The sequence below is a fragment of the Neophocaena asiaeorientalis genome, unplaced genomic scaffold (assembly GCF_003031525.2).
Source record: "Neophocaena asiaeorientalis asiaeorientalis breed wild unplaced genomic scaffold, Neophocaena_asiaeorientalis_V1.1 scaffold177, whole genome shotgun sequence".
Classification (NCBI taxonomy): Eukaryota; Metazoa; Chordata; class Mammalia; order Artiodactyla; family Phocoenidae; genus Neophocaena; species Neophocaena asiaeorientalis.
In genome coordinates, this window is record NW_020172779.1 from 16,321,474 (window position 1) to 16,329,554 (window position 8,081).

General features: G+C 44.9%; 1 non-coding gene across 1 annotated transcript; it reads left to right on the forward strand.

Moving 5' to 3' along the window:
- Positions 1–986: 986 nt before the first annotated feature.
- Positions 987–1,059, forward strand: TRNAE-UUC (transfer RNA glutamic acid (anticodon UUC)). Its single transcript has one exon. It is a non-coding gene; the product is annotated as a tRNA-Glu (tRNA).
- Positions 1,060–8,081: the final 7,022 nt, after the last annotated feature.

Genomic DNA, 8,081 nt, shown 5'->3' on the forward strand with positions numbered 1-8,081 from the left:
TTCTGTGCCCTCAGAGGAAGCCACGTTATGTGAAAGCTCCAGGGGAAGGCAGAGGGGCCACTACTGGCGCAGAGCAGAGAGCAGCCTCCCAGGCCCCACGACCTGGGATGACTTTGAGACAATTTCAGCTGTATCCCCACCACGGCAGAGGCACATCTCAGCGCCCTCTTAGCTCCTTTCCCAAAGACAATTTAGTAACGTCAGGAGCTGGATCTGTCTTTTTTATGATCATATAAATAACAGCCATCCAGGGCTGGCCTTCGCTCTTGTTCTCTCCAAATATGAAATTAGCTTCCGCGGGAGAAAGCAAATTTAAAGCCATACCTTACTGTTTCTATAAAAACCGGGAGAATCAAGAGCAGGGTCTGTTCAACCTGGAATTTCAAAGGCAGAGACAGACGCGGGCAGGCTGCAGGAAGGGACCACTCATTAGCTCATGTCTCCTGCCCAAAGCTCGTAAACTAGACTCTACCTTTATGACTATTCTCACATCATGGGATCTTGATTATTTTCTTATTGGAAATGAGTAACGATGACTCCTCAAGTTTTCTAAAGAGGCTCTGAGGACTGAAGACTCATCTCTCGGTCTTTGCCCCCATCCTGCCCCATCGGAGTTTTTTGGAATAAGGGTCTGATTGTTTCGAGGAGCCAGCATTTCTGGAAGCAGTGAAAGGCCAGCTTTATCAAGCTCCTGTCTGTAAATCAGAAAGGTCCAGGGGTAATCCGTGTGACTCCCGGCCTGAAGACAGAAGGCCTGAATGCTTTCATTCATGCATTCATTCATTTCATAAGTGGATATTCAGCACCAACTACGTTATTGGTACTGTGCTGAACACTGGAGATGCAACCAACAGAGAAGCATCACCCCTGCCTTGAGGGAGCTCACGGCTGACTCAAGGCGAAAGGCATTTGAGAAGACTGTTGCCATCCAGTATGGGGGCTGTAGGATAGGATAGGTGCTTTTGAAACATGTAAGGAGGGGGAATTCCCTGGTGGTCCAGTGGTTAGGACTCTGCACTTTCACTGCAGAGGGCCCAGGTTCAATCCCTGGTCAAGGAGCTAAGATCCCACAAGCCCCGAGGCAAAGCCAAAAAAATAAATAAACAAACATGTAAGGAGGGCACCCAACCCAGCATCGAGTGATCAGGGAAAACTTCCCAGAGAAAATGGAATTGAAGCCCAAATAATGGATATGAGCTTATCAGGTAACCTATCACAACACAGGCGAGGGTGAGAGAGAAGCCGGCGTGTTCCCACAATTTTGTCAGTTTGGCCCATGGAGTGTGAGAGGGGGAGTGGTGAAAAATGAGAACGGAGACGCAAGTGGGGGCCAGATCATGCAGAGTCTAAACCCTAGCACCCAGTTACAAATTTTTTTTTTCCTCGTGAAAAGAACTTTGAAGATCTACTCTCTTGGCAGCCTCCATGTATACAGTACAGTCTCGTGAACCAACCTTATTTCAGTTAGTTCGTCACACAAGGTATACATGTACCAAATCAGTATGTTGTACACTTCAAACTAAAATATCGATTATATGTCAAATAAATAAATAAAAATTAAAACCTAGAACCCATACTCGGTGCAGATTCCCGAATTCCCCTGTAGGAGGCCAGGTTAACTGTTCCAGGGCTAATCAGGTGTCCTGGGGTCCTGGCCCACTCCCTTTCTTGTCAAATCACTGTTCCCTGCTAGGTCGAGGAGCACCTTTTTTTTTTTTTTTTTTTAATCATCTTTATTGGGGTATAATTGCTTTACAATGGTGTGTTAGTCTCTGCTCCACAAAAAAGTGAATCAGCCATACATATACACATGTTCCCATTAGAAGCACCTTATAGCTCAGACATTACAGAGAAAAGACAAGAAAGATGAACACCTCTTGTGCTATTAGTGCAATAAGGTGAAGGCTGTCTGCCCAGAGAAATACATAATTTATATAAGAAAATAAATTTCACAAATTAAAAAAAATAGCATTTGTAACTGCATGAAAAATATTAAATACCTACGAATAAATCTATTGAAACGTGTGCAAGACCTTGACACTGAAAACTTATCTGGAGAAAAATTAAAGACCACTTCAATAAATGGACAGATATTCCATGTTCATAAATTGGAAGACTCAATATTGTTATCGATTTTTTCTACATTGGTCTATAGGTTCAATGAGATCCAGTTAAAATTCCAGCAAGCCATGTGTGTAGTATGTGTGTGTGTGTAAACTGACAAGGTGATAGCAAAATTTATGTGATAATTAAAGGACCTAGAATATCCAAAAAAAAAGAGATGAACATCTTTAAAAAAACAAAAACAGCAAAAAATAAACCCAAAAACAATGGGCTTCCCTGGCGGCACAGTGGTTGAGAGTCCGCCTGCCGATGCAGGGGACACAGGTTCGTGCTCCGGTCCGGGAAGATCCCATATGCCGCGGAGCAGCTGGGCCCGTGAACCATGGCCGCTGAGCCCACGCGTCCAGAGCCTGTGCTCCGCAACGGGAGAGGCCACAACAGTGAGAGGCCCATGTACCGCAAAACAAAAACAAAAACAAAAACAAAAACCCTCAAGCCTATTTGTGTGCTGGTCTCAGGCTCTGTAAGAGCACTGGTGACTCAAGTCAGAGAGTTTCCTCCCAAGATGAGGCTCCGCTTATCATCTGATCATGGACCAGTTGGGGGTGAGCAATCTGCTGAACTGGATGACGAGGATTCTTTGTATCAAATGCCAACCTAACATCAAGTTTTTGGGGTCGTGACTCATGACAAACACAGAGAAACAACAGCTGCTCAAACAAAGAGGCAGCCTGCATCTCCTGCCCATGTGGAAGATGCAAAAACTGACCTGAAAGTCAGGCCAACTGTGCCTTCCATCATGGCAGCAGAGCTGAGAGCTCCTTTACACTCCTGGTCTTGGCCCCTGAGGTTAATCCTGCTGGAATGTCCTTTCCCTATCTGTCCACTCAGCAAACCTGCAGTTCTTTGTGGCTCAGTACAAAGTGTCCCCTCTGTGGCTCTCCCAGCCCCTCTACTCTGTCGTGTGGAATCAGTTGCTCTCTTAACCAGGCTCTGTAGCATTTCACTCTGACCCATAAGGTAGCATGTAGAATCATGTTTCACTCTGTAACTTCATGGAGGCTCCAGGAATAATCACGTCTGTTCTTCTTCAAATTCTCAGTCCCTAAAAGAGTACCTAGCGAGTGATGAGTTCTAAAGCAATATTTGCTGAATGGAAAAAAAAAGGAGGCAAAAGAAGAATTCAGACGGGAAGTTATGAGCTCTGGTAACGTGAGTTTAGAACTAGAATTAGAACTGTCAACTGCCACATACCAGGGGTTTACTCCCATTAACCTATCAAATACTCCTCTCAACAAACTATGCATAGGGTTGACACTTTCATTATGAAAATGAAGAAGTCGAGGTTTGGAGGGTATACATAACTTGTGCAAGGTTGAACCAGATTCAAATCCAGATCTGTCTTGACCCCCAAACCTATGCTCTTTTCGCTAATCTGTTTTGGTCTCAGGGACACAGAAACTAAGATTTCCCTCAGGTTAACATCTCTGTCATTGGCTGCTGCAAGCATTCTGTCTAGAAAAGTCGTGCAAAAGACCAACTTGGTGGAAATTTTAGGAGCAAGAAAGAAATCATGCTCAATGCAAACTATTATATATAGAATGGATAAGCAAAAAGGTCCTACTGTAATAGTACGGGGAACTATATTCAACATCCTGTGATAAACCATAATGGAAAAGAATAGGAAAAAGAATGTATATATATATATATATATATAAAACTGAATCACTTTGCTGTACAGCAGGAATTAACACAACATTGTAAATCAACTGTATTTCAATAAAATAAATTAAAAAAAAAGAGACAGCAATCAGGCTCCATTGCTTGCTATCATGTATTCAAATACATAAGCTGAATCTTTGGATTTTTCCACCTCCCAGTGGAATATAAGCTAACCCTACTCCCTCACCCTGTCAGGTTTCCTAAAAGATGCTGCACAGTTTAGGCTCCTGCTAGTTTAGGCAAAGGAGCAAAAAACCCCAGAGAAAGCAATAGGGCCAGCAGTTTTCTCTAAGGGGAATTCTTTTCATACTGGAGAGCAATCAGAGTTATCCTCTCAGTGAGGAATTTCCTCCAGAATTCAGCCCAGAAAAGCAGCAGGTTTTTCCTTCTGAAACTGACATTCCAGAATTATTCATTTTAGCTATTGTAATTACGGCATCTCTCTTAGGCATAGCATGAAAAGCTGGTAAAGCATAATTATTCCTCTTAAATTTCACGCTCTTTGAACAAGTAGATTCTTGTGGAAGGATGAGTGGAACCTCATTGCTATAGATCAGCTCTTGGAATTAGTTAACCCATAAAGTTGAGCATATTTATATTATTGAAAGATCCAAAATGCATAAAATTACTTATATGAAAGCACATATGCACACGTGTGTATACACACACATACACACAATCTGGGTCACAAGCCCAAACAACGATAAGGTGGGCCAGCCATAAATACTCAGAGGAGGGGCTTCCCTGGTGGCGCAGTGGTTGAGAGTCCGCCTGCCGATACAGGGGACACGGGTTCGTGCCCCGGTCCGGGAAGATCCCACATGCCGCGGAGCGGCTGGGCCCGTGAGCCATGGCCGCTGAGCCTGCGCGTCCAGAGCCTGTGTTCCGCAACGGGAGAGGCCACAACAGTGAGAGGCCCGCGTACTGCAAAAAAAAAAAAAACAAACAAACAAACAAAAAAAAAAACTCAGAGGAACTTGCCCTGTAAGAACTGTGATGAGTTGGAGAACAAATGACCTTCTGGAGGCACCAGCTACATGTGGCCATGTGGGATCATGAATCCAACACGGCAACAGTGTCACCCACGGTCAGTCACTTTGGCCCACCACTTTGCCTCGTTATCCTAAGAATTACCCTGTTCTCTCATGTTCCCAAACTCACTGGATGGCTCATGGGTAGATTTACCAACTAGATGCCACCTCAGATTTTGTTGAGTTTCACACACCCCCATACAAGACTGATGTGACATCTCGAGGAATGGATGACTCCTCTCCCAGATGGGGCTCCCACACTGTTGCAGACAAAGGAACCAAAACAGAAGTTACAGAGAACTTGGCAAGTGCCAGAACGCTAGCCAGATTTATACACAACAATCTCCTTATTCAAAAGTAAGAAATCCATGTATCGAATAATCATGCTGTACACCTTAACTATATACAACTTTTTAAAAATAAATTTATTTATTTATTTTTGGCTGCGTTGGGTCTTCGCTGCTGAGCTCAGGCTTCCTCTAGCTGCGGCGAGCAGGGACTACTCCTCGTTGCGGTGCGCGGGCTCCTCATTGCGGTGGCTTCTCTTGTTGTGGAGCACGGGCTCTAGGCGGACGGGCTTTGGTAGTTCTGGCACGCAGGCTCAGTAGTTGTGGCTCGCAGGCTCTAGAGTGCAGGCTCAGTAGTTGTGGCGCACGGGCTTAGTTGCTCCTCGGCACGTGGGATCTTCCCAGACCAGGGCTTGAACCCGTGTGCCTTGCATTGGCAGGCAGATTCTCAACCACTGCGCCACCAGGGAAGTCCCTATACAACTTCTGTTTGTCAGTTATACCTCTATAAAGCTGGGGAAAATATCTGCCTCTGTATTTTTCAGACTGAATATTGGCCAAGACTCCATTAGAGAGCTCACAATGTTTGGGTTAATAAAATTTGGAATTTTGGAAATACAGGTGCATCTTGACCATATTTAGCATACTCTGTTACCTCTCCTCCTTTAGACTCATCACGGACCTATGGCTCTTCTCACAGACTGAAATTTTCCAAGTGATTGTCATTATTGTTTTCATTTTTGATGCTCCAGTCTTCTCCTCTTGGCTATTAGCAACATTCCCTTCGCCTTTTATAATTATTGTAGAATTAGTAGTTTGCAAAGGTGTCTCTTCCTTTGCCATTTTCCTAGCTTCTCCTTTTTCTTCTTTTTCTTCCCCTACCTTCTGAGCCTCCTCAGTATGGGACTGGCAGCCCCAAGCTCCAGCATCAGGACTGGGACATCTGCCAGGGATTCTGACCTTCTACTAACAAACCACCTCCCTAGTAAGGATGCCCATCACTCTTCTAGGCGAGGGGGTCCTTGAGGGTTTCCTTCTTTACAGACGTCTTTGTAGACTTGTCACAGCTCTGACTTTAAACTGAATTCACTGTTGCCCCTTCATTTCACTTTGTGAGAATGGACTAAATACCAGCATCCTTGCTCTGCCACACCCTTCTAATTAATGCTTCCACTAAAACCATGTCCAAATCTTGTTGCAGGAGCCCCTTGTCCTAGACACTTGCAACATTAGAGCAGACACTGTCAAGCTCTTGACCCTCCACCACTCACCTTCTAAGCACCTGTGACTCTTTTCTTGAGGGCTTTCTGTGACCACAAGGGTGGCCTCAGCCAGCACACACAGCAGCCCAGAAGTGCTGGGGAGATGAAGCTGGCTGGGAGCTCAGGTTGTGGTGAATGGAAGTGGGGTAGAAATGCCCTAGCTTCCTCATCTCTTGAATAGGACGTGTTCTACACTGCCTCCCAGAAGTCCCCAGTGGGACGGAGCCCCAACCGTGCAGAGCAATAACCTGCTCGTCACTGCACCCTGTATTGGCTTTCTTCCCTTCCAGTTCTCACTTCTCTCTCCCTTACAGGCGCTGGGATTGCCTCCCAAATACAGTGCTTGCAATCAAAATCTTGCCTTAGGGTCTGCATCAAAGAGAACCCAACAGAAACCAACACTTTTCCCATCCCCTGGGGATTATACATCCTGCTTCACCAATTGGAGTCCATGTCCCCGGAGGGCTCCTCCAGGGACATGTAAAGGGCACACCTGTTGGAAAATTTGCCCTGTAATAAACTGAATACTACTGGCCCGGAAGCAGCATCCCTTTAGAAACCCAATCCTGTATGAACAGGCTTTGCTGGCTCTGTCCTATTCAGCCAATCGCCCCTCTGCATGGTCAGTTGAGCTCTATTACTGGGGTCCCTGCAGTAACCATCTTATACCCCTGCTCACTGGACCAGGTAGCTGACCCTCTATTCTATTCACCGCTCTCTGCTCTAGTTGACGGTGAGCCCACGAAGGTCACTAAGGAACAGGCAACTACAATGGCATTGTCACAGGGGACCAGATGAGCGAGCTTCCAGCATTGACTGGAACACTTTGCTCCCAGGAAGTGTTGCTGGTTAGTAGAATAGGAACAGCTGGTTGGAAATGCAACTAAATTACTTATTATCTACACTATAATAAGTAAGTCAGTGAGAGGCACGAGTGTGCAGATGATCCAAACTTCTATCTCAGATGTGTGGACGCCAGTTAACCTTCTTATTCACAACTTGAATTATTTCCTTCCTGACCTCACTCTGTCTGCGGCTCAACCCTGCTGAAAGCCCTACCCAGATATTCCCCAAAGTGGAACTGACCAGATGGGTTCTGTGTCTAATTGCTCTTCACTTCATTTGCCTGTGGTTTCCTCGTGATAATGTCACAATCGTTGTGCCCATTGCCAGAACTACCAGGAATGATACTTGGGTGGTTTCAGCTTATATTGAAATCGAGACTCCACCTAATCAATTGCCCACTCTGTGCTTGCCCCCTTACCGTGGTCAAAAGAAGCCAAGTCATTCCCTCATCTTCCCATTTTCTCTCCCTCTTTTACCTTGTTCTTCCTTTAAGAACTTGCCATATTCACTAAGTTAAGTACCTTTAATATCTTTCCCTCCTCCTACATATAAAATTCCCACTAAGAACTCCCTCTCTGATCAATACCACCATTCATTAACCAGATCTTTCAGTTCTTTAAAAGAAACCCAAGAAATTAATTTTATATTAAAATCTCCAGATTTTTGAACATCCACAGTAAAAATATACAAACAAACAAATAAATACAAATACTCCTCGGGCCAAAAAGAACACATCTGCCGCTCAAATGGAGCCTGCATTGGTCAGTTTGTAGCCTTTGATAATTATACGTTGTATTTGCCCCAGGTTTCACTAACCGGCCATGATGCTTTAGGCTTTCTTACACTTCTACTGACTGTTCTCTTAGCCA